At 37.3% G+C, this 27,942-nt stretch overlaps 1 pseudogene; it reads right to left on the bottom strand.

The window, feature by feature from the left end:
• Positions 1–686: 686 nt before the first annotated feature.
• Positions 687–27,868, bottom strand: LOC130848461 (alcohol dehydrogenase 1-like; annotated as a pseudogene).
• Between the last annotated feature and the right edge of the window lie 74 nt (positions 27,869–27,942).

Below are 27,942 nucleotides of genomic sequence, written 5' to 3' on the forward strand. Positions count from 1 at the left end.
AGCACAGTGTTGTTATTAAACATTTAATGAATGAAAGCTGAAGAGAAATACTTCTGAAATATCAAATAGTAAACTGTTGATTGAAAATAAATCTACAAAAGCAGCACAAATTCTACCTTGTAAATAAATAAGCAATTTTCTGGAGGAAGTTAGATCATTTCAAAGTTGTATTAGTTATGGTAGGTTGCTAATTAAGTTGTATTGTAATTTAATTTAATCACCAATTTAATTTAATTTATTGGTCATATATATCAGTACTCAAACAAATCACAATGAAAATTTTAGTATAACGTAATTTTGTAATATTTTTTTCTTTGATTGGTCTTTCCTTTTATTTTCACATTTGATCTTTATACCTGTCTCTTAAGAGAAGAGGTATCATTATTCCCATTTTATAGATAGGACAATGATGACATGGGCAAAGGTAGCCATTTGGGGTCACACAGTGACTGGTTAAGTGGCTCTTCACAATTGACTTAAAAATCTTTTATTGCCATTTTCTAATAGTTTTCAACAATCACCCTTTTTTTTTTTACAACCACCCTCTTTTATACTTGATCTGAGACCTCTCATTTTTCGTAAAATTTTGGGTATAAGAGTCATATGCGTAAGATATCTCACAGAGATACATTACAGAAACACATACATACAAATACCTATTTCCATCTTGGAGCAATTTAAATGCCTTACTGATTTCTTTCAAAAGGCAACTTATGGGTTATAAGTAGATCTATGTTGATTTTTTTTTGCAAGTAGTCACCACGTTAGGAATAGAGTCTCTGGTTTTAAACTCTGTAGAAGGAAAGGTCAATAATAACAAGACTTGGAAAAAAATCAAAACTAAAGAATCAAATGAACTGTTTATGTATAAAATTGGCAAAAGCATTCATGGGGGATAGTAAACCATTTACTTTTTGACTCTTTTTCTAATCATCAAAAGCAAGGTAATTTAATTCATAGCAGAATCCAGTTACTGCTCAGTAGTGCTAAGATTACCAGTATGGTAGATGAGCCCTGCACAGGCTATAGTGGACTGTTGGAGTGGATCCAATACTGCTATGATCACAGACCATCAGCCCGCAGCTCTCCTTTGTGCTCAGGGCACCAATGATTTCCTGTAAAGGCTTACTCTCCAGCTGGTATGATTTGAGTTACCATGTACTCCCTCCCTCTGAGGCTCTAGATGTAGCTCCTTCACAAACCTAATATTTCAACCTCAGAAATAAATTTCTGTGCTTTGATACTGTTTTGAGAGTAATGTAGTAGAGTAGTTGCAAAAGATGCTGGTGGCACTCTGCCTAGATATCATTTACTATTTGATCACTGTAAGGCAGAAGCAGGCATTATTTTTCCCCTTTTTATAACTTTGAGGGGACTGAGGTTTGGAGAGGTTAAATACTTTTTTACTGATTGTATTTATTATGTTTTTCTTTTTTTAAAAATATATATTTTAGAATGCTTTGATATTTTGGGACCTTGTGGACCCAGGGAGGGAATGCCCCTCCCAGGGTTAGCTAATTTCTAGAGATAGAAAACAGCTTGCTTCAGTACATCTTTGATATGCAAGCCAACCAATCTTGAGTCCATAGCCCCCATCCACCTCCTTTTATTGGTGCCAACAGTCTGGGACACTATCCTCCTGCCCTAAAACACCACAGGACCAGTTATCAGATAACTGGGGACCACTCCTATGGCCCAGAACCCATTGAAACTCACTTAGCTTGCCCACCCCACCTTGCCTGTTCCTTTTCCTGAAATCCACAATAAAGACTTGGCCCATGCTTTTCCCTAGCTCCTTCTACCTCCTGACTGACGCTGGGCTTCCCCATATAGCCCTGCATGGCGTGGCATGCTCCCTTCTTTTGGGGAAACCATGGGTAGTAAACTCTTCCTTCAAGGCAGTTGTCTCTGTGTCTGTCATTGTATCATGTCTGACTAAATCAAATCCTGGGTATGTTTCAAGACACTGATGCACATCTAGAAAGTGGCAAAACTGAAGCTAGAACCCAGGTCTTTATATTCCTGGCAGGGTTCTGTTTCTACAACATTATGTTCTATATAAATGTTATGTAAAATTGCATTTAAGACTATTTTGAAATGTTAGGCTATGGTAAAAAAAAAAGTTTGCGTTTTTTTTAATGTTTTGATTTAAAAAAATTTTTTTTTATTTTTGGTTGTATTGGGTCTTTGTTTGTGCATGTGGGCTTTTCTCTAGTTGTGCCGAGCGGAGGCTACTCTTTGTTGCCCTGCATGGGCTTCTTAGTGCAGTGGCTTCTCTTGTTGAGGACTAGGGCGCTAGGTGCATGGGCTTCAGTTGTTGTGGCGCATGGGCTCATTAGTTGTGGCACATGGTCTTAGTTGCTCCGCAGCATGTGGGATCTTCCAAGACCAGGGTTAGGACCCTTGTCCCCTGCATTGGCAGGTGGATTCTTAACCACTGTGCCACCAGGGAAGTCCCTTGAGTTCTTTTTATAAAAGACAGCTGGTACTCTTTATCAGAACCTTGGCCTCAAATATCTTATGTTGCCTAATAGGACAACTTTTACTAAAATATTTGAGTATTATGTAATTGTTACACAAGATTTTGAGTAACTTAGAAACTTGTCAGCATGGAATTAAATGACAGGAAAAATCCATCACAGATTTTTCCATCCAAAACAAGAATCTTATTAAGGGTGATTTTCCTCAGTGTGTTGCATATAGTGAGGGAAGAAGGAGACATAGCTGATACATGAGGAATGTTAGAAAATGTGAATAAATTCCTTCAATGAAGCCAAGGACTAGTATTAAGAAGAAATATCAGTGTCAATTATGTTTAGTCATTCCAAGCACCAGCTTAATCACTTTTGAAATAGTTTAATTTTTAAATTGGGTTTTTATTCAAATTGGAAATTTAGACATCTAGAGTTCCTGGAAAAAGAAACTTTCATAATGGGAGGTTGGTCAATGGCAAAGTTTTCTCGAGTGCCAAGACCAGCTCGGTGACTCGAGGTGAGTGACGGGTGCCGCAAGCTTGAAGAAAACACAGACACAGACAGACTGAAGAGAAAAGTGGGACTGGGGGACTCAAGACCTCTCCGATCAAGAGCCTTGCTGACTCATCCCACCTTGCTTTTATTGGTTTCTCGGCTAACATTCTCAGGTTACTCCCATAAACAATCAAAGGCCTCACATGACTGGGGCAATTATCTTTGTTTGCCTCCTGGGTCCGAGTTGAGCAGGTGTGGATTTGAGCTGGGTGTGGAGAGCAAAACAGCCCTGGGGGCAGGAGACCTCTCTCAGATATTAGGGGTCTGTGCCCCACCCCTGTTGGACCCTCTGCGACTGTGCCTGTCTTAGGTTGTTCCTCCCTTGAGGAATCTTACCTGTCTCTGGCTAACCAGTCATCCTCCAGGGCCAAACAGGGTGATATAAGGAAGGCTCTATGCACCACCCCTGTTGGCCCCTCTGCGGCTGTGCCTGTCTTAGGTTGTTCCTCCCCTGAGGAATCTTACCCGTCTTTGGCTAACCAGCCGTCCTTCAGGGCCAAACAGGGTGATATTAGTCTCCATGCCCCGCACCCTCAGCTCCTCCACTGCTCAAGCAGGACATTCTGAATCCCATCGCTCGGCCCACATACTTTAACATTTTCAAGGTTTCAGAAAGGCTCCTGAATGTCTTCCAACACTCGAGTATTTGACATCGAAGTACTTACACAATTTTATTTACATTTAATCAACTCATGCAAAATCGCACCAAAGAAGAAATAAAAGAGCACCCATATATCTTCAAACAGTGAGAAATCCTTCAATTATCTTTTGCAATATATGTGCCTTCCTCCTCATCTGTTGTCTGGGCCATTAAGCTACTGTAATCGTTGTTTCTGCTACAATTAAACATTAATTTTGTGCCTAATATGTGTCAGCTTATTTGCCCAGTGCTTTATTTGCATTTTCTCATTTAGTTCTCACTACACTAGGTAAGAAAGGAATTGTTATTTACCCTGTTTTTCAGATGATCGGGCTGGCAATTAAGGAGTTTAAATAACTTGCTAAGATCACATGTCTAGTAAGTGATCTGAAAGCAAAGCCCATGTGTTTAACCTCTATGCCATAATTTCCTCAAGTTAATCTTATCTAAGCATCCTAGCAAAAACCAGAGCAAAAGAAAATCTCAACCATGCTGCTAGCCATATGTAGCTATTTATATTTAAATTAATTGAAATTAAGTATAATTAAAAAGTGAGTTTTCCAGTTGCACTAGCCATACTTCGTGTTCAATAGCTACATATGGCTTCTGGCTACTGAGTTGGACAATAAGCTATAGAATATTTTCATCATCGCAGAAAATTCTCATGGACAGAGCTGGTCTGGAAGCATACTGGGTATGGGTGTGAGGGGTGGTGAGAGAGGGATTTTGAGGTGTTGTTTGGAGAAGAGAGATTCAAATAACATGACACATTAGAATTTTCTGTTTTGTTCTTAAATAGCAAATTAGGGTGACAGTTACGGTGAGAATTGGTGGTCAATACAGTGAGATTATCTTCCAGCCTTACCTTTGCTGAGGAGTGGCCCAGAGATGTAAGATGACTTTCCAAGTATGGAATGTCTGGGTGCCAATGGGAGCACTGAGATGTGACTGTTCTACATCTTATTAATAAGGTCAGGATATTAATCTATTTTTGTTTCCACAAGACAGGTAAGAAATACCTGCGGGGAAGCTAAAGGTGTGTTTTCTATTTAACACATTGTTTTCTATTTCCTTTCATGGAGGAATATTTTTTCCTACCTTTTTACCCCTTTATTTCTTGCCAAGGAGAATGTGAGGTATCCAGATTTCTGGAAAAGACAATGTGAAGTCAGAGACCTACCTCCCATAACATCACCTTTTATGGTTCTCCCAGAGAAAATCAGCATTGGATCAAAGGAGAGTTGTGCATTTGACAGTGCTACTCCAATAATCATGTGTACTCCATAGCTCAGATGACATGACTCCAAAGCCATGACCTAATTTCAGAAATAGACTGATTAGTATCTCAGTGGCCCCAAATTACACCTTTTCTGACTCACAATCCTAGAACATATTTTCCAGGTAGCTATATGAGAGAAATAATATAGAATAGAACATATGTTACACCCTCTATGAGATCTTAGGCAATTAATTACAATTAAGTTTTTTAGCCTTTAAAATGAGGATGTTAGTGCTTAATTCATAAAGTGATGTGAATATTAAGTGAGATAAAGTATGTAAATATCTTGGCATAGTGCAAGGCACATAAGATGTGCTCAAAAAGACTGGTTAACAATTATAGTAATATATATTCATAAAGCTAATCTAATGTTTACCTATAGATTGTCAGGCAGCTGACCGTCACTCTGCCCCAAGGTCACATACCATAGTATCACTGAGTCTCATGGCCTCAAAGGCAAAGTTGACACCAGAGTCTATCATTTCCATCACTACCTGCTGGATGGGCTTCTTGAGGTTCTGAGGGTTGAGACAATCAATGATCCTCTCATACTCTTGCCTGGGGAAATTCCTCCTCATTGATGTCAACACTGATGATCCTAGAAGCACCAAGGCTTTGCATGCCATAAAAATGACTGAGAGGATTCTTCCAAGTCCAAAGACCATGCAGGTAGAAAGGGGGTGACCTACAAATTTAGAAGGTTAAACTTCTATTAATCATTCAAAGCTGATGGTCCTGTGTTGACAGGAAAGAAAGAAGCCACTTTGGTTTTATCTCTGGTGGCAGAAGCTGTCTGACTGCATGGCTCCCTGAATGTAGATATTGTCGTGGAGAAACAACAAAAAAGTATATTCTTACCTTTGGAGTGTTAAACATAGCTCCAAAGCCTGTAGGCACCTCACAGCTTATGATTCAGACTTTATCCTTGGGAGCAGCAGCAGCAATTTTACCCACTGCAATTTCATGCATAACAGTATATTCAGTGAATGTGCTAGTGCCATAAAGATGATAAATCTGCTTTCCTCTGCAGGTAAATCTGCTGGTTCCATCTAACATTAATCCATTTAGAGAAAGAATACTGTTCCACAGATAGATAAAATGACAAGGAGAAAAATATAGGATTTTAGCTCCCGGTCAATACTTGTACCAATGAAAGCAAATTAGATGAAAGGAGGTCAGAGAAATTGGAACTAACTTCCCTTCAAGCATAAATTGCTCTTGAGGCACCAGCAGGTGCCACAGTCTCTGGAAGAGGGAACATTAAGACTTTATCTCCTGAGGAAAGAAGAATGAAGAAAGTAACTATCAGCTTGGGTGGAGGCATGGAATGCAATAAATACCATATTTATTAATAGGAAATTGTTTATAGTAGATGTTATCAATTTGTTGTAATGATAGTTATTATTTTTGAAGTTAATCATTTTGCTTTAGAATGGAAACAGATCAATTTTAATGCAAATGGACCTTCAAAACACAAAACAAAAATTAAGGATTTGTCTCTAATAACATTGAAGTTCAAAAGTAGTAGAGAGCTAAGTCTAAGAATGACGCCAATATTTGTGGTATGAAGCTTAACTGTTTTGGTTAGTGTTCTATCCCAGGAGCTTAGTAGAGTGTTGTACGTAGTATGTGCTTAATATTTGTTGAAAGAAGGAATTAATATTCTAATGTTAATGCTAGAATTATTACTTATTATGAGATATTATATTACTGATTAAGAGCCCAGAATTTGAGGTAAGGCAGCCTGTGTTTTTTGTTTTTGTTTTTGTTTTTAAAATTTATTTATTTATTTTATTGGCTGTGTTGGGTCTCTTTTGCTGTGCACGGGCTTTCTTTTTAGTTGCGGTGAGTGGGGGCTACTCTTCATTGTGGTGCGTGGGCTCCTCATTGCCGTGGTTTCTCTTGTTGTGGAGCATGGGCTCTAGGCACGTGGGTTTCAGTAGTTGCAGCACATGGGCTTACTACATCCCAGGGGCTGTGGGCTCAGCTTGACCAAAGCAGAACTGTTTCTCTGCTCCCTGCTGGTTTAGGCCGTTCTTAGCTCTCACCTAGGTTACTTCATTAACTTTTTTTTTATAAATTTATTTATTTATTTTATTGGCTGTGTTGAGTCTTCGTTGCTGCACACCGGCTTTCTCTAGTTGTGGTGAGTGGGGGCTACTCTTTGTTGTGGTGTGCGGGCTTCTCATTGCAGTGGCCTCTCTTGTTGCAGAGCACGGGCTCTAGGCGTATGGCCTTCAGTAGTTGTGGCACATGGGCTCAATAGTTGTGGCTCACTGGCTCTAAAGCGCAGGCTCAATAGTTGTGGCGCACGGGTTTAGCTGCTCCACGGCATGTGGGATCTTCCTGGAGCAGGAATCGAACACGTGTCCCCTGAATTGGCAGGCGGATTCTCAACCACTGCACCACCTAGGAAGCCCCAGCCTGTGTTTTTTTATTTATTTATTTATTTTTTATTTTTTTGGGGGTACACCAGGTTCAATCATCTGTTTTTATACACATATCCCCGTATTCCCTCCCTTCCTTGACTCCCCCCCCTCGAGTCCCCCCCACCCTCCCTGCCCCAGTCCTCTAAGGCATCTTCCATCCTCGAGTTGGACTCCCTTTGTTATGCAACAACTTCCCACTGACTATTTTACAGTTGGTAGTATATATATGTCTGTGCTACTCTCTCGCTTCGTCTCAGTTTCCCCTTCACCCCCCGCCCCCTCCCATACCTCAAGTTCTCCAGTCCATTCTCTCTATCTGCATTCTTGTTCTTGTCACTGAGCTCATCAGTACCATTTTTAGATTCCGTATATGTGAGTTAGCATACAATATTTGTCCTTCTCTTTCTGACTTACTTCACTCTGTATGACAGATTGTAGTTCTATCCACCTCATGACATATAGCTCCATCTCATCCCTTTTTATAGCTGAGTAATATTCCATTGTATATATATGCCACATCTTCTGTATCCATTCATTTGTTGATGGGCATTTCGGTTGCTTCCATGTCCTGGTTATTGTAAATAGTGCTGCAATAAACATTATGGTACAAGTTTCTTTTGGGATTATGGTTTTCTTAGGGTATATGCCCAGGAGTGGGATTACTGGATCATATGGTAGTTCTATTTGTAGTTTTTTAAGGAACCTCCAAATTGTTTTCCATAGTGGCTGTACCAACTTACAGTCCCACCAACAGTGCAGGAGAGTTCCCTTTTCTCCACACCCTCTCCAACATTTGTGGTTTCCAGACTTTGTGATGATGGCCATTCTGATTGATGTGAGGTGATACCTCATTGTGGCTTTGACTTGCATTTCTCTGATGATGAGTGATGTTGAGCATCTTTTCATGTGTTTGTTGGCCATCTGTATGTCTTCTTTGGAGAAATGTCTATTTAGGTCTTCTGCCCATTTGTGGATTGGGTTATTTGCTTTTTTGGTATGAAGCTTCATGAGCTGCTTGTATATTTTGGAGGTTAATCCTTTGTCTGTTGTTTCATAGGCAACTATTTTTTCCCATTCTGAGGGTTGCCTTTTAGTCTTGTTTATGGTTTCTTTCACTGTGCAAAAGCTTTTAAGTTTCATGAGGTCCCATTCATTTATTCTTGATTTTATTTCCCTGATTCTAGGAGGTGGGTCAAAAAGGATGTTGCTTTGATGTATGTCATAGAGTGTTCTGCCTATGTTTTCCTCTAGGAGTTTTATAGTGTCTGTCCTTACATGTAGGTCTTTAATCCATTTGGAGTTTATTTTTGTGTATGGTGTTAGGAAGTGTTCTAGTTTCATTCTTTTACATGTAGCTGTCCAATTTTCCCAGCACCACTTATTGAAGAGGCTGTCTTTTTTCCATTGTATACTCGTGCCTTCTTTGTCAAAGATAAGGTGCCCATATGTGTTTGGGCTTACTTCTGAGTTCTCTATTCTATTCCATTGGTCTTCCTTTCTCTTTTTGTGCCAGTACCATACTGTCTTGATCACTATGGCCTTGTAGTATAGTTTGAAGTCAGGAAGCCTCATTCCACCCACTCCATTTTTCCTTCTCAAGATTGCTTTGGCTATTCGGGGTCTTTTGCGTTTCCATACAAATCGTAACCAGCCTGTGTTTTAATCCTAGCTCTGCCATTAAGTTGTTAAATCAACTGAAGATAATTAATTTGCCAAAGCTTCTATTTCTTCATACATAAATGAGGCATAAAATATCTATGACATATGTTCGTTGTTAGAATAATAATGCCTACTTCAGACAATTTAAAGGATTATTGTGTGCGTGCGTGTGCACATATAGAAAAAAAGCTCTTAATCACACATTCATTTTCACAACCCACATGCTACAACTAGGAGTTTGCACGCCGCAACCTATGTGCCACAACTAAGACCCAACCCAGCCAAATAAACAAATAAATATTAAAAAAAAGACATTTGTAATTTAGATTCAGTGAAATATTTCACGTAGGAAGTAAAAATTTGCACTTAAATTTTTTTATTCAAGCAAAATTATTACTCCTTGTAATTCAGCCTGAAGACCTTCCTAAAGTATTTCTTATGTCAGGTCTGTCAGCAACAAATTAACTCAGTCTTTTAAAAATCTATGAACATATCTCACCTTCACTTTTGAAAGATAGTTTAGTTGGATTTTTGGCTGGCAGTGTTTTTCCTTGAGCGCTTTAAATACTGCCCTCTGGAATTCATTGTTTCTGATATTAATTGTTAGTCTTATTGAGGATCCTTTTTATGTGATGTGTCATTTTTCTCATGCTTCTTTCAAGATTTTATCTTTATCTTTGTCTTTGAACATAGACTTTGTCTATGACATATCTAGGTGTGGGTCTCTGCGTTTATCATACTTGAAATTCATTGAGCTTCTTGGATGTAGATTAATGTTTTTCAGCATATTTGGTAATGTTTTCAGCAGTTAACTTCTTTCAATATTTTTTTGCCCCCTTTTCTCTCTCTTCTTCTGAGACACCTATTATGTATATGTTGATATGCTTGATAGAATACTACAGGTCTCTGAGGGTCTCTGTTTTGCTTCATCCATTTTTCTTTTTATTTTTCAGGTTGTATAATCTCTAATGATCTATCTTAAAGTTTACTAATTTCTTCTGCCAGCTCAGATCTACTCCAGTGAGCACCTCCAGTGAAATTTTCATTTTGGTGGTTATGCTTTCCAACTCCATTTGGTTCTTTTTTTAAAACAAAATGTCTATTTCTTTGTTGATATTCACTTTTTTGATTAGTCATTGTCATCATGCTTTCTTTTAATTATTTCAATATGATTTTCTTTAGCTTTTTGAATATATTTATAATAGCTGATCTTAAGTATTTGTCTGCTAAGTCCAATCTCTGGGACCTCTCAAATGTAATTTTGATTACCTTTTTCTTTTTATTGTTTAAGGGTCACACTATCCTGTTTCCTTATATGTCTTGTAATATTTTGTTCAAAACTGGATATTTTAGATACTATATTGCAGCATCTCTGGATTCTGATTAGTTTCCCCTTCCTTCTCCATTCCCATTGGGTCTTGTCGATGTTGTTGTTTTTGTTAGTTTAGAGCCTTATATAGACTAATTCTATGATGTCTACTTCCCTCTCCCCCACTCTCCACCAATGTGTAGTCTCTGCTGTCATGTTCAGGTTTTCACTTTTTTCCTTTGGTTTCACTTTTAAATAAAATAAAACCTAGAAGTTACCCTTGGATCAGCATGGCTTACTGTTTGCCTAGTGCTTGACCAGAGGTTGTGCCCAAGCTCCTTGAGCCAGTAAGACTTGTATTCTTTGCTGATGGATCTGCATGTGTCTTAGGGAATGCTTTCAAGACTTCCCCATGTTCAGCCAATGACTAGTAGCTCTCTGGTACCACTCTGATTGCTCCTGAGTGGGAGCAGTCTTAGTGCATGCCCATAGCCTTCTGGGATAAATGTGATCTTAGCAGGACCTCTTTTAACTGTCTCCCCAGTTCTGTGTTAAAGTTGCTGCTACTAGTTTCATGGAGCTTTTAGCCTTCTTTAATTTGGTCATCACTAAGACCTCTATAGTTTTGATGATGCCTTCAGGCCTGAGTTCCTCCACACTGTCTTCCCAGTAAAGTCTGACCACTCAGTAGAACTGCAGTTGCCAGTTCTCCTTTCTTGCCTTTCCCTTATTTAGATTTTCTGCACTACTAGCATCACAGTCGGGAGTGAGAGTGGTGAGCCAGCAAATGGTATCCTGAGTTCTTCTCATCTTGCCCTCCCAGTGTGGAACCTACCAGTGAAAGCTGGGGAGGAAAAGGGGGGTTATCTGGGTCCTAGGAATCTAGGTGGGCCATGTCTGGAGGAGAGCCTCTATGGATGGGAGCTGAGTGGGGGAAGAGAGTCTCTGCCTTCTCAGCCCCTGGGGATAGAGTGTCTCTTCTAATATATAACTGCATATCAGAAATACTATATAATTGTGAAAAAATAAGCTTATAGGTCAATAATTGCCTGTGTTAACTTTCAAAATATTTAAAAACAAAAGTGTATCTAAAGCATTTAATGACATTTCAGTATTTATCTATATTTGTGCCACTTTAACAAAATGAAATTATTTTTACTATTATGTATGGTCCTATAGATCTCAGTATAAATTGGAGGAAGACTTAATTATCTTTAAGTAGAAAAAAATGCCATATGTTCTCCTAAAATTGTAAAATTATTGTAAACACACATATCCACATCCACACCATAAAGTCTCATTTATATTTACATTAATTCGACCTTCACCAGCCTTTGTTGGATCAACTTCAGTCTCTTCAATGAACGGGGTAGCATTTCTGTCCAGGCGACAGCTGCCTGGATGTGATAATCTATTAAAAAAAAGATGAAATTATGAAATGGGCTTATTGCTATTAAACAAAAATTGGATGAAATATGTAGTTAAATTCACTTCTGCTATGCTAACTGATCATTCTGGTTATCTCACTTTGAAATGCAGATAATCTACTTCATCTGTTGAAAGCAATTGCATATATACATGTGTGTGTATATATAAATGATATAAAATGTTGTAATGTGAAATCAGTGATATTGATCAATTTAGCTATCTGTAGAGATACATAAGCCTCTGTGAATACCTCTCTATATGTCTCATGTCATTCTATGATATAGATAGATAGATAGATAGTCTTTGTTTAAAAATTGTTTTATCCCAGATGTCTGATTGGTCATGTAAAGAAAATTATAAGAAAAGTTGGATGTTACTTTGGTTATAGGACAAAAGAAACAATATTAGTTTTCTTCTGTCATCAAATATATTCTTGTAAAACGTCATGTGGAACATTTTATCTTGGTACTTAGTTCCTGTGTCTTATAACTTGTATTCATTTATTGCATTTTTATTTTTAAATCTCTATACAGTTCAAGCTTAGATATTTATCTACTGATTTTTTTCCCCTGTGTTATTAGGTGGCTGCAATTGGGGGATGATTTTAGTTTTATAGAAGGGTATTTTTACTTTACAGAATGATTGATTAAGATGTTTCTTTAAATAATAATTGTTCTTATTTTATCACAGTTATGATCTTATATCTTAAAACCTGACTTTCAAATTACCAGGAATACTTCCATTGTGTAAAACATGGTGCACATGTATTCCCATGGCAACTTCAACACAGCCTTAGATAATGAAGTTTCACCCACTAGTAAGATCATATGCAGGACTATATTTCAAGAGCAAACCATGCCTTATTTTGCTAGCTATTTCTGTGGAGAGTTTAGCTTGCTTCATCACTCGCTTTGACTGGTGCAGAATTGAGAACCTTTCTGGCTCTTCCCCTCACCAGTACAGACTGAGCATGACAGCGTTCTCAGACCTCAGAGTGATTGATAGCCACTACACAGCAATCAGGGATGGAGAGATGAAGGGAAGGAGAAATGAAAAACTGAGGGAGACAGGGAGAAGGAAAATGAAAGATATAAAATGGGGGGGAGATGAAGGATGAGGTTGAGAACAATTTAAAGAGAAAGGAAGGAGGATTTTTGAAAGAAAAAAAGGAAAGTAAATGGGGGTTTTAGGAGGAAAAATAAGAGAGAGAAAGTAAAAATAACAAACTCTTATACAGCGTACGTGGTGCTCTATGGTTTGGAAATTCTACATCCGTAATCTCATTTTATTCTTAACCCAGCATCTAGACTAATTGTTAATATCATCCCTTTATTAATAAGGAGATTGACTTTCACAAAGACTAATTTTAGCTAGAGCTCAAATAAGATTTCTGATTTCAAATTCCCATGATTTGGGGGGACAAATAATGAAGAAAAATGTAAGAAATGATGAGAAGAGAGAAAAGTTTAGAAAGAATTGTGCAGATTGATGAAAGATAGCAGGGAAAGAACATAAAAGAAGGAACAAAGTTAAAGAGATTATTTAGAAAAGAATTGTGTTAGGACAGAAACCTAACTCAAACTGCAAAAATGGGTATTTAGTGGCTCAAGTAACCAAATAATCCACATCATCTGGTTTTAGAAGCAGAAGGATCTAGAGCAAACTTCCCAAACCTTGACACTCAATCTGTGAATATGTATTTACTGATTGCCTGCTGTTCCTCAGGTACTTTCTGTGTTGATGAAAACAGCGGTGAGGAAAGATGCTGTAAATAAGACAGAGTATCTCTCCATCTCTCATGGAAACCTGCCTCAATGTTGGCTTTATTTATTTATTTTTTCTGTTTTTTTTTGGGGGGGGGTACACCAAGTTCAATCATTTTTTTTTGGGGGGGGTACACCAAGTTCAATCATCTGTTTTTATACACATATCCCCGTATTCCCTCCCTCCCTCGAGCCCCCCCCACCCTCCCTCGAGTCCCCCCCACCCTCCCTGTCCCACTCCTCTAAGGCATCGTCCATCCTCGAGTTGAACTCCCTTTGTTATACAACAACTTCCCACTGGCTATCTATTTTACAGTTGGTAGTATATATATGTCTGTGCTACTCTCTCACTTCGTCTCAGCTTCCCCTTCACCCCCCGCCCCCCCAAACCTTGAGTTCTCCAGTCCATTCTCTGCATCTGCATCCTTGTTCTTGTCTTGTCACTGAGTTCATCAGTACCATTTTCAGATTCCGTATACATGAGTTAGCATACAATATTTGTCTTTCTCTTTCTGACTCACTTCACTCTGTATGACAGACTCTAGGTCTATCCACCTCATTACATATAGCTCCATCTCATTCCTTTTTATGGCTGAGTAATAGTCCATTGTATATATATGCCACATCTTCTTTATCCATTCATCTGTTGATGGGCATTTCGGTTGCTTCCATGTCCTGGCTATTGTAAATAGTGCTGCAATGACCGTTATGGTACATGTTTCTTTTGGGATTATGGTTTTCTTTGGGTATATGCCCAGGAGTGGGATTACTGGATCATATGGTAGCTCTATTTTTAGTTTTTTAAGGAACTTCCAAACTGTTGTTCATAGTGGCTGTACCAACTTACATTCCCACCAACAGTGCAGGAGAGTTCCCTTTTCTCCACACCCTCTCCAACATTTGTTGTTTCTAGATGTTTTGATGATGGCCATTCTGACTGGTGTGAGGTGATACCTCATTGTGGCTTTGACTTGCATTTCTCTGATGATGAGTGATGTTGAGCATCTTTTCATGTGTTTGTTGGCCATCTGTATGTCTTCTTTGGAGAAATGTCTATTTAGGTCTTCCGCCTGATTGTGGATTGGGTTATTTGCTTTTGTGGTATTAAGCTGCATGAGCTGCTTGTCTATTTTGGAGACTAATCCTTTGTCCGTTGTTTCATTGGCAAGTATTTTTTCCCATTCTGAGGGTTGCCTTCTTGTCTTGTTTATGGTTTCTTTCTCTGTGCAAAAGCTTTTAAGTTTCATGAGGTCCCATTTGTTTATTCTTGATTCGATTTCCATGATTCTAGGAGGTGGGTCCAAAAGGATCTTGCTTTGATGGATGTCATAGAGTGTTCTGCCTATGTTTTCCTCGAGGTGTTTTAGAGTGTCTGGCCTTATGTTTAAGTCTTTAATCCATTTTGAGTTTATTTTTTGTATGGTGTTAGGAAGTGTTCTAGTTTCATTCTTTCACATGTAGCTGTCCAATTTTCCCAGCACCACTTATTGAAGAGGCTGTCTTTTTTCCATTGTATATTCTTGCCTCCCTTGTCAAAGATAAGGTGCCCATATGTGCTTGGGCTTACCTCTGAGTTCTCTATTCTGTTCCATTGATCTTCCTTTCTATTTTTGTGCCAGTATCATACTATCTTGATCACTGTGGCTTTGTAATATAGTTTGAAGTCAGGAAGCCTAATTCCACCAATTCCATTTTTCCTTCTCAAGATTGCTTTTGCTGTTCGGGGTCTTTTGCGTTTCCATATGAATCGTAAGATTTCTTGCTCTAGTTCTGTGAAAAATGCCATTGGTAATTTGATCGGGATTGCATTGAATCTGTAAATTGCTTTGGGTAGTACAGTCATTTTCACTATGTTGATTCTTCCATTCCAAGAACATGGTATGTCCCTCCATCTGTTTGTGTCGTCTTCGATTTCTTTCATCAGTGTCTTACAGTTTTCTGCATACAGATCTTTGGCCTCCTTAGGCAGGTTTATTCCTAGGTATTTTATTCTTTTGGTTGCAATGGTGAATGGGAGAGTTTCCTTAATTTCTCTTTCTGCTCTTCCGTTGTTAGTGTATAGGAATGCAAGAGATTTCTGTGCATTCATTTTGTATCCTGCTACTTTACTGAATTCATCAATTAGTGCTAGCAGTTTTCTGGTAGAGTCTTTAGGGTTTTCTATGTATAATATCATGTCATCTGCAAAGAGTGACAATTTTACTTCTTCTTTTCCAATTTGGATTCCTTTTATTTCTTTTCCTTCTCTGATTGCTGTGGCTAAAACTTCCAAAACTATGTTGAATAGTAATGGTGAGAGTGGACACCCTTGTCTTGTTCCTGTTCTAAGAGGGAATTCTTTCAGTTTTTCCCCATTGAGAACAATGTTGGCTTTTGGTTTCTCATATATGGCTTTTATTATGTTGAGGTAATTTCCTTCTGTGCCCATTTTCTGGAGAGTTTTGATCATAAATGGATGCTGAATTTTGTCAAAAGCTTTTTCTGCATCTATTGAGATGATCATATGGTTTTTATCCTTCAATTTGTTGATATGATGTATCACATTGATTGATTTGTGTATATTGAAGAATCCTTGCATCCCAGGGATAAACCCCACTTGATCATGGTGTATGATCTTTTTAATGTGCTGTTGGATTCTGTTAGCTAGTATTTTGTTGAGCATTGTTGCATCTATATTCATCAGTGATATTGGTCTGTAATTTTCTTTTTTTGTGTGACATCTTTGCCTGGTTTTGGTGTCAGGGTGATGGTGGCCTTGTAGAATGAGTTTGGGAGTGTTCCTCCTTCTGCTGTATTTTGGAAGAGTTTGAGAAGGATAGATGTTAGCTCTTCTCTAAATGTTTGATAGAATTCGCCTGTGAATCCATCTGGGTCTGGGCTTTTGTTTTGTTGGGAGATTTTTAATCACTGCCTCAATTTCCATACTTGTGATTGGTCTGTTCATAGTTTTTGTTTCTTCCTGGTTCAGTCTTGGAAGATTGTATTTTTCTAAGAATGTATCCATTTCTTCCAGGTTATCCAATTTATTACCACATAGTTGCTTGTAGTAGTCTCTCATGATCTTTTGTATTTCTGAGGTGTCCGTTGTTACTTCTCCTTTTTCATTTCTAATTCTGTTGATTTGCATCTTCCTTATTTTCTTGATGAGTCTGGCTAATGGTTTATCAATTTTGTTAATCTTCTCAAAGAACCAGCTTTTAGTTTCATTAATCTTTGCTATTGTTTCTTTCCTTGCTTTTTCATTTATTTCTGATCAGATATTTATGATTTCTTTCCTTCTGCTCACTTTGGGGTTTCTTTGTTCTTCTTTCTCTAATTGTTTTAGGTGTAAGTTTAGGTTGTTTATTTGATCATTTTCTTGTTTCTTAAGGTAGGACTGTATTGCTATAAACTTCCCTCTTAGAACTGCTTTTGCTGCGTCCCATAGGTTTTGGGTTGTTGTGTTTTCATTGTCATTTGTTTCTAGATACTTTTTGATTTCTTCTTTGATTTCTTTAATGATTTCTTGGTTGTTTAATGGTGTATTGTTTAGCCTCCACGTGTTTGTATTTTTTATAGTTTTTTTCCTGTAATTGATATCTAGTCTCATGGCATTGTGGGCAGAGAAGATGCTTGATATGATTTCAATTTTCTTGAATTTACCGAGGCTTGATTTATGTCCCAAAATGTGATCTATCCTGGAAAATGTTCCATGTGCACTTGAGAAGAAAGTGTAGTCTGTCGTTTTTGGATGGAATGTCCTATAAATATCAATTAAGTCGGGATAGTCTAATGTGTCATTTAAAGCTTGTGTGTCCTTATTTATTTTCTGTTTGGATGATCTGTCCATTGATGTAAGTGGGGTGTTCAAGTCTCCCACTATTATTGTGTTCCTGTTGATGTCCCCTTTTATGGCTGTTCGCATTTGCCTTATGTATTGAGGTGCTCTTATGTTGGGTGCATAGATATTTACCATTGTGATACGTTCTTCTTGGATGGATCCCTTGATCATTATGTAGTGTCCTTCCTTGTCTCTTGTAATAGTCTTTACCTTAAAATCTAATTTTTCTGATATGAGTATTGCTACTCCTGCTTTCTTCTGACTTCCATTTGCATGGAATATCTTTTTTCATCCCTTTACTTTCAGTCTATATGTATCCCCTTTGTCTGAAGTGGGTTTCTTGTAGGCAGCACATAGAAGGGCCTTGTTTTTGTATGCATTCAGCCAGTCTGTGTCTTTTGGTTGGAGCATTGAATCCATTTACATTTAAGGTGATTATTGACATGTGTGTTCCTATTGCCATTTTCTTAATTGTTTTGGGTTTGTATTTGTAGGTGTTTTCCTTTTCTTGTGTGTCCTGCTTTGAGAAGTTCCTTTAGCAATTGTTGTAAGGTTGGTTTGGTGGTGCTGAATTGTCTTAACTTTTGCTTGTGTGTAAAGCTTTTGATTTCTCCCTCAAATCTGAATGAGATTCTTGCTGGGTAGAGTATTTTTGGCTGTACGTCTTTCTCTTTCAGGACTTTCAGTATATCCTGCCATTCTCTTCTGGCCTGCAGAGTTTCTGTTGAAAGGTCAGCTTTTATTCTTATGGGCTTTCCCTTACATGTTATTTGTTGCTTTTCTGTTCCTGCTTTTAATATTTTTTTCTTTGTACTTAGTTGTCGTTAGTTTTATTAATATGTGCCTTGATATATTTCTCCTTGGGTTTATTCTGTATGGGACTCTGCACTTCTTGGACTTGGTTAAATATTTCCTTTCCCATGTTGGGGATGTTTTCTACTATAACCTCTTCAAATATTTTCTCAGACCCTGTCTTTTTTCCTTCTTCTTCTGGGATGCCTATAATTCCAATGTTGATGCACTTAATGTTATCACCAAGGTCTCTGAGGCTGTCTTCCATTCTTTTTATTCTTTTTTCTCTTTCCTGCTCTGTGGCAGTTATTTCCCCCATTCTGTCTTCCAACTCACTTATTCGTTCTTCTGCCTCAGTCATTCTGCTGTTTGTGCCATCTAGAGTATTTTTAATTTCAGTTATTTTGTTGCCCATTGCTGTTTGTTTGTTCTTTAGTTCTTCTGAGTCCTTATTAACTGTTTCTTGTATTTTCTGTATTTTGTTATTGAGATTTTGTATCATTTTTACTATCATTACTCTGAATTCTTTTTCCAGCATTTTTCCTATTTCCTCTTCATTTATTTGGTCTTGTGGGTTTTTTTCCTGCTCCTTTGCCTGCATAGTGTTTCTTTGTTTTCTCATGGTAGTCCAAACGTCAGGTGTTGCATGTCCTGGCAATAGAGGGTTTTAAAGAAGACTATCCACATCCCAGACTAATGGCAGAGTGTTGAGTCAAACAAATACTAAGTTAGGGAAACACATACATGTATAAGACATGCAAATACTGAGTCCAATAGAACATAAGCCACTAGAAAGACCTGACAGAAGAACCCCAGTTTGCTATCAGACATTCAAAGAGAAAGCCAACAGAAATTCAAAACCAAAACAGAACAAAGCAGAAACAAAAGCAAAAACAAACAAACAGACAAACAACACCACACACACAAAAACACAAATCCAGGAAGATATTGAAAGCTAGGATCAACCATAATAAAGAGCTAGATACCACGAGACAGACTGAAGATTCTCAGAATGAAATCAGACAATTATATTTAGAACTAAGATAAAGACAAATACCTCATAATAAATACGAAAGCAGTGCGTCATCTGGAGAATAAAGCAAGGAGGCTCAGCAGACCAACAGTATTGCTTATAAGTATATTAAGATAAAATAAAGTAAAAAAGGATAGAAAACAGGGCAACAGAAGAGTGTAGTGTGACTGGAAATATGAAAATAAAAAGAAAGAAATAGAAATGTATAAAAGATAGAGAAGGGAAGAAGGTAGGAGAGATACAGTCAGCACTACAAAAGAACTTAGCTAGAAATAGAAATATTTAAAAAGGCTAAAAATAAAAATAGAATAAAAAATGAAATAAAAGATATGTTATAAAACTTGTAGATCCCTTATGATTAAGATAATAATTAATATAAAAAAAAGAAGAAAAACTCCCCAAAACTAGAAATGACCCCAGAATGGACAAGTTTAATAGAATAAATGCAATATTTCTGTTTCCTTGGGGTCTCAGCTGTAAGTTTCCTTCTACCTGCCGTGGGTTTTTTGTATTATTCTGTGACCAGCAGAGCTTCCTTTATTGTTCACTGTAAGTGCTGGTGTATGGGGAGAGAGAGGGTAGAATAGTGGTTCCTTCCCCTGGGAGTGAGTGAGCAGTGGTGCCCTGTCTGGGACATGGTGGTTCATTCAGGTGTGGCAGTGCCTGTTGCAGAGGGACGCCAGTGGCTCAGGTGTAAACAGAATGTCTCGAAAGCTGGGTCATTCTGCGGGCTTTTGGCTCTCGGCTGCAGGCACTCTAAGCCAGCCCCACATGGGGGCCTTTGTTATCCCTGAGTGCATTAGCTTGGCCCACAGGAGTCCTTCCTCTGTCCGTCGCAGGTGCCGAGAGAGAGGCTATGCCCGCGGCTCCTCCCCCCTGCTTGTGAGTCAGCAGTATCCAGCTGCCACTATGGTCTCGCTCGGACCTCTTCCCTCCGGTCCCCTCGGTCCGTCTCCCCACTGCCAACAATGTTTCTCACCCTGAACCAGCTCTCCAGTTCCCATGCTCCTGCTCCCAGACCACCTGTTCAACTGTGTATCAATGTCTCAGTCCAGGCACACTGAGCTGTGGTGTGGACCCTCCGTGTGTTTCTCACTCCCTCCCCTCTGCCACAGCTCAGCCGCTTCACCCTCTTTGAACAGTCATAAGTGTCTCCCTACTGGTTATGTTTGGATCTTTGCAGTCCTTTCTGGTGTCCGAGGTCGTTTGCTGGTGTTCAGCTGGTTCTCTGTGGGAATTATTGCATCTTTTGGTTTATTCCTAATGCACCTGTGGAGAGGGATGCATTCCACGTCCTTCTGCTTCGCTGCCATCTTTCTTCCCCCCGTTAATGCATTTTAATGGCAGGCTGTTGCTGCAAAGGTTTTTGCAGCCCATTTGCTACCTGGTTTCACTGAGCTCATTCCTTTACCAATACTCTCCACAATCCCAGCTCCTTAATGATCTGGGATTAAGGGAAAATTCACTGTGAATAATCCTTTTAGAGCATGATCATCAGAACCACAGATCCCTGAGGATATCAACTGCATAGGAATTAAGAGATCAAGGATCAGTTGGTTTGGAATTTTTCCTTTTCTTTTATCTGAGACTGATTAGGAACAATTTTTTTTTTACATGAATGATCTCACTTCATCCCTATAACAACAGTCAGAGAAACACAGGGCAGGACTTATCACTCCCAATTTAGAAATGTGAAAAGGGAGATTCAAAGACTTAGAATGACGTGCCCAAAGTCAAATAGTGCATGTCCAGACCTGGAAATAAAGTAGGTCTTTTGAAATCTACTTTGTACATCCTATGTTATCAACCAGTTTTGAAATATGAGGGGCAATTTCATACAATGAAGGACCATTTGACCACATATCAATTGCACTACCATTAAGAAACCAAGAATCTCAGGCCCAATATTGTGGAATGTTTTCCCAATGCTCTGGGAAAATTGATTTTAAACTAGTATTTTGAAAACATTCTTTAAGTTAATAATGTAAAATGAGTTTGAGTTAAACTAATTGTTGCAAAATTTAATTGACATTGAGAAGTTTTAAAACTTCTTAGTTAATGGCCCAAGTTTTCTTGTCTATGGGTAAACCCAGTCCACTTATTTTGATCATAGAAATGAAACATTTCCTGGATCATAGCAAACTAAATCATTGTTCTGCCTGGAATTCAGCCAGGAAAGCATTTGCCCAAGCATACTGACTTGCTTTTCCAGTATCTGTAGTGAGAGAGGTAGCATTTATAGCTGGAACACTGAGAACAACTTTGGTATATGATTGTGGCAAATGGGTGAAACAATATTCTCAAGAGAAAAATGCTGTGGTTTTGGTTCCCACAGTGCTAAAATGTTTTCAAGATGCTATCAAAGGCAAGGAGGGTTATCTTAGGTGTGCAGCAGGCTGGAATCTCTTCCTTAGTTTTGTTCTATATATCAAATAAGAATGCAATGGAAGCTGTCCATGGCATAAACCAAAGGTGGGATTGTCTGTCATTATAGGCAGATCCAGTCCTCAGTCTCAACTTTGATTTTATTCTAGGTTCAGAGTAATATAGCTCAGGTCCTTGCTGCTGCAACTTCCACCTTGGTGGACTATTCTGAATTTATTACTTATGGTGTAACCTTTGTACTAAAGGAGAATATAAGTGTAAGAACAAGGAACATTGGCTAATTAACTAGTAAACATTTCAGCAGATGATTCAACATGCAAAAGCAATAATTAAGTGCCGTTTGGGTGAATGATTGCTAGAAAAATATAGCTTCTGAACAGCAGTTGGTTATACTAAACTCATTTCTTTGTGTACCTTCTTATTGCTTCTCATCTTGTTCTTTACCATCTCTCATTGATGAAATAAAGTCTTTAACATACTGCCAGATATGGAGATGATAATTTATTTAGTGTTAGTTCCCATATTCTCCTGTTTCATCTTTCAATGCCCATTCATCTTTTTCTACTTTCCTCCTTCACTCCATCTCCTTTTCCTTCTAGTATCTTTCCAATTCCTTTTATTCCTTTTCTCTGTTACTCTTCTAACTATCCCCTTATACCTTCTACTTTGATTAGATACAGTATGGACTAGAAACATATACTTTTCAGTATTTGTTGTATTCATTGCATTGAGTGTTGAAGTTCCTGGGCTTAAATTAGAAGGTAGGTGAATTTAATGTTTAATAAGATTATAAGCAATAATACTCTGAATCTTGGATATTTAATGATTTTGTAAAATGTGAGGTATATTGATTAAGAGGTTGATTTGAGAGTGACAAGGTCCATAAGACAGGTCAATATTTTCCCATCCCTGGTCTAGGCTCTGTTCAGTAATTGTTAACTTTTCCAAATCACTTTGAAGGTCATCATGGAGTCCTAGCTGCTCATTCCTAGAAATGGAAATTTACCGCATGGTGTACTTTTTCAGTTAAATTCTGAGACAAATTCTGAAATTATAATGAGTGAGCATAAAAATAATAGAGATGAAAAATTTGTCTGTTACTGAATATTTGTTGATATCAATTTTATATCATAGAAGTATGGGGAAATGCATTCTTCGTCCCTTTTCCCTCAGAAATCTAAAGAACTTAACCCTTAAAACATCTTCTAGGTCACATTGTAAAGCATTTAGGCCTGTAATATTATATGACAAGTTAAAATTTAAGTACTTAAAAAAATTATAGCAGGTGAGTGAACTACCAATATTTTACAATTATTAAGGCTATCTCAACACTCATTAACTCTATATACTTATCTTAGTTTTTAAGATTCTCTTTTTACTAAGAAAAGTGGACAGACCAAAAATGCAAATTTTGTACTATATATATATACATGGAAATAAGATATATATATAAAATGAAATAAGATTTCCTTACACTTGCCTTCATAGGTAAAGTTTCAAAGACTTAACTTTACCTTAATAGGAACTTCCCCAGCCTTTGGTGGCTCAACTTGCATGCTCTCAATTGAAAGAGAATTTGTTGCCCAGGCAATGGCTGCCCAGCATGGGATTGTCTGTTGACACAAGGACAATAAAATGACATCATTTAGTGGTAACATTTAACTTCTCACCATACAAATAACAGTTACTTGCTATAATTTGTAAAAATAAGAAAATCATAAAGAAACAGAAGAAAGATCATTGCAATTTCAGACATAAGCTGGTAAAATTTTAGTGTATTTCCTTTCAGTCTCTTAAAATAATTTTCATATAGTAGTGATCATGTCATATAAGCAATTTTGCATTTTAGGTTTTATTTTTTTGCAAATGAAAACCACCATATATTGAACATTTACCATTTACTTATTCTAAAACATTTTCTCATGATTTCAAAATGCTTCATAATCATAATTTTAAGTGGCTGTTTTATATTTCATCATTTGAATATGTCCTAATGTGCTTAATCAGCAACTACCTAGATGTAATTATTTCTATTGTTTTAACTATTATAAATTATATATATATTTTCCAAATCTTTATTGGAGTATAGTTTCTTTACAGTATTGTGCCAGTTTCTGCTTTACAACAAAGTGAATCAGCTGTATTTATAGGTATATTCCCATATCCCCTCCCTCTTGAGCCTCCCTCCCACCTCTATAGGTTGTCACCATGTATCAAGTTGAACTCCCTGTGCTATGCAGCAGCTTCCCACTAGCTATCTATTTTACATTTGGTAGTGTACATATGTCAATGCTACTCTCTCACTTTGTCCCAGCTTCCCTATCCCCCGCTGTGTCCTCAGGTCCATTCTCTATATCTGTATCTTTATTCGTGCCCTGCCACTAGGTTCATCAGGACCGTTCAGCATACGGTATTTGTTTTTCTCTTTCTGGCTCACTTCACTCTGTATGACAGACTCTCGGTCCATCCACCTTACTACAAATAACTCAATTTCATTCCTTTTTATTGCTGAGTAATATTGCATTGTATATATGTGCCACATCTTCTTTATCCATTCATCTGCTGATGGACATTTAGGTTGCTTCCATGTTATGGCCATCGTAAATAGCTCTGCAATGAACATTGTGGTACATGTATCTTTTTGAACTATGGTTTTCTCAGGGTATATGCCCAGTAGTGGGATTGCTAAGTTGTATGGTAGTTCTATTTTTAGTTTTTTAAGGAAACTCCATACTGTTCTGCATAGTGACTGTGTCAATTTACATTCCACCAACAGTGCAGGAGGGTTCCCTTTTCTCCACACCCTCTTCAGCATTTATTGTTTGTAGATTTTTCTGATGATGGTCATTCTGACTGGTGTGAGGTGATACCTCATTGTGGTTTTGATTTGCATTTCTGTAATGATTAGTGATGTTCAGCATCTTTTCATGTGTTTGTTGGCCATCTGTATGTCCTCTTTGGAGAAATGTCTATTTAGGTCTTCTGCCCATTTTTGAATTGGATTGCTTGTTTTTCTGATATTGAGCTGCATGAGCTGCTTGTATATTTTGGAGATTTAACCCTTTGTCAGTTGCTTCATTGGCAAATATTTTTCCCATTCTGAGGGTTGTCTTTTTGTCTTCTTTATGGTTTCCTTTGCAGTGCAAAAGCTTTTAAATTTCATTAGGTCCTGTTTATTTTTGTTTTTATTTCCATTACTCTGGAAAGTGAGTCAAAAAGGGTCTTGCAGTGATTTATGTCATATAGTGTTCTGCCTGTGTTTTCTGTAGTGAACAACTTTGTTTATAATTTTGACTTGCCTGATTTCCTTAAGTAATAATTACTTGGGGAAGGAAAAAGACATTGCTAGGGTTAAATTGATTTCTAAATTTCTTTACAGAAAGTTTGAATGATTTGACACAATTCCTAGAACTGTAAAAGAATATTTATGCCATCATTTTTTCTACTCTCATTATCATTGACTGTAATCATTAAAAACAAAGTATCTGAGGCAGAAAAACTAGCTATTTCTTTTTATTAGTATTTTTTTAAATGTTAAGAATGTTGAATATTTTCTCTGTTTATATTAGTCATACATATTTTCCTTCTTTTGTGGAATGTTTGGTCCTATATTTTATGTAAGTATCTGCTGGCATCTTGTGTTTTTTATTAATTGTTTGACCTCTTTACACATTAAAGGAGTGACCAGTTGTCTAGTAACTTGTCATACATTATTTTCCCCTCTTGATTTTTGACTTTTAAATTTTTATGAAGTTATATGTGCACATAAACACACATAACACACACACACATTTTAAAATTTTGGTTCATAAAAATATCTTTTTCTTTATTATTTATTCCATTTTTAAACTTTGAAAATTCTCTCCATATAGAGACCAAATAAATGTTACCCTCTTTCTAGATTCTTATACTTTTATTGTTTTCTTTTTTTTTAAATTTTATTTGTTTATTATTTTTTTGGGGGTACACCAAGTTCAATCATCTGTTTTTATACACATATCCCCGTATTCCCTCCCTTCCTTGACTCCCCCCGCCTCGAGTCATACTTTTATTGTTAAATATTTAACTCTTAAATCTACCTCAAATTATTTTGTGTAATATGAAGTTATAGAATCTAAATGAATTGTCTCAGCATGAACTTGATTAATTTTTTCTTATATATTAAAGGTGCTAATTTAAGCACCTTTACTATATAAGTTCTTTTTTTTAATAAGTTTATTTATTTATTTATTTTATTGGCTGTGTTGGGTCTTTTTTGCTGTACGTGGGCTTTCTTTTTAGTTGTGGTGAGTAGGGGCTACTCTTCATTGTGGTGCGCAGGCTCCTCATTGCCGTGGCTTCTCTTGTTGCGGAGCACAGGCTCTAGGCACATGGGCTTCAGTAGTTGCAGCACATGGGCTCAATAGTTGTGGCTCATGGGGTCTAAAACACAGGCTCGATAATTGTGGCACACAGGCTTAGTTGCTCTGCGGCATGTAGGATCTTCTTGGAGCAGGGATTGAACCCATGTCCCCTGCATTGGCAGGCGGATTCTCAACCACTGCGCCACCTAGGAAGCCCTACTATATAAGTTCTTATATTTACAAGGTTTTTTTTTGGAGACTGTTTCTATTCCATTTATCTTTCTGTATTCTTGCACTGGCTGGCACCTCAGTGAATACTTTAACTTTTTGATATGTCTTAAGATATGGTGGTACTAGTGCCCTTCATAATTTTATGTATGTTTCATTTGCAAGTTTACTGCACTAGTAACTGTAAGATATTCTCAGCTGAGTAAATTATGTCTTCAAGAAACTTAGAAACCAATAGAGGAGATAATACATGTCTTGTAAAACAAAGGAAAGGGACAAATGCCACAGGAGAAGTTAAAATAAAAACAAGTAAAAATATATACTTTATGAAAAACTTTTCCTATTTCAGAAGTGAGACATACTCAAGGCAAAAAATTGGAGAACTCAGACAAGGGTAAAGAGGGGAAAACTGCAAGTCTGGTACCCAGAGATTACCATTTTTAATATTTTATAAACAGATTAACTGAAGCATTGTTTTTAAGAGTATAACATTGGAAGGAACATAATGTCAAATACTAAGAAACTGATTAAAGAAATAAATAAAAACAGTGTAATTATTTCCTTGGAATAAATTTCTTTGTTAAATGATAGGCACATTTTTTTTTCTCCTTTATTTGTTGAAGTTTGATTAAGCTTACTCAAAGAGTAATTTTTTTAAAAAAATCCAGTTTCAAGGAGATAGTCTGGCAACCAATTTTGCATCCATATTTTTTGCAGTTCATTTGATAATTTGAAAACATTGACAAAAACATTTTAATCTGCTTTTCAAAGGGAACATCTGTGTGTTATTGTTTGTGACAGTAGCTTTGTTATAGCAAGTGAAACATCTGGAGAGACTTGATTACTTGTTGACAGAAACTCCAATGCAAAATATAGGTGAATGGCAAAGTATTCTCACTGGGCTTAAATAAATAAGCCCAGCCGATGGGGCTGACCTAAGCTAATAAACTGAAACACAGCAATATTTGTCATCTTTATTTCTGAGCTATTCCTTATCTAGATCTGTGGCCAATTTTGGTTCTTACCCAACTTGAAAGAACTAGAATTAAGAACTTTTAGCTTGTGACTTTTACTCTGGATGTTAGGAGTGGCCTGTTCAGTCTCCTTAGGTTAACTCCCTGTTAGAAACAAAAAAAATCCAAGTCTCAACAATCCAGATTCTTCTAATCCATGTTAATGGAATTTTTCAGTCTTTCTTTTTAATACTGGTTTTCAGTTCACTTGGTTACTAGAATCAGTTGGGTAGTATTCTTATTTGCCAATGAACAGCTCAGGGCTTCAGAGATAAATAGATGAACAAGTGGCTTCGAAGACCCCCAACAGATAATTTATTGACCATTCCAACTTTATTACAGCTTAATTAGGAAAATAATATAATGCATGTGAAGGTGCCTAACAGTGTGCTAAGCCTGTGCTAAGAACTCAATAAAAATTGAACCTAAGTATAAAAGACACTGCTGATTATAAGCACAAAGGGATAGGCACATTTTTAAGGCTTTTAGTACAACACTGTCAAACTATCACCCAGTAAGTTTCTAGCAATTTATTTTCTTAACAGTGGTGCATGAGTTTCCATAGGTGGAAAAACACTGAGTATTATCATTAAAAATCTTTGATAATCTGTTTGGAGGAAATGTCTTAATTTTGTTTCAATGTGCACTTTCTGGATAACTAATGAAGATGATATAGATCTATTTTAAAAGTAGCACTTACTTTGCCCAATGTGTCCATAATGAGTTTTCTGGTTTCCTTGGTGTCTTGAAGGGATACCCAAGAGAACGTCACTTCTTTGACTCTGCTCCTGG

Source organism: Hippopotamus amphibius, chromosome 3 (assembly GCF_030028045.1).
Source record: "Hippopotamus amphibius kiboko isolate mHipAmp2 chromosome 3, mHipAmp2.hap2, whole genome shotgun sequence".
Lineage (NCBI taxonomy): Eukaryota > Metazoa > Chordata > Mammalia > Artiodactyla > Hippopotamidae > Hippopotamus > Hippopotamus amphibius.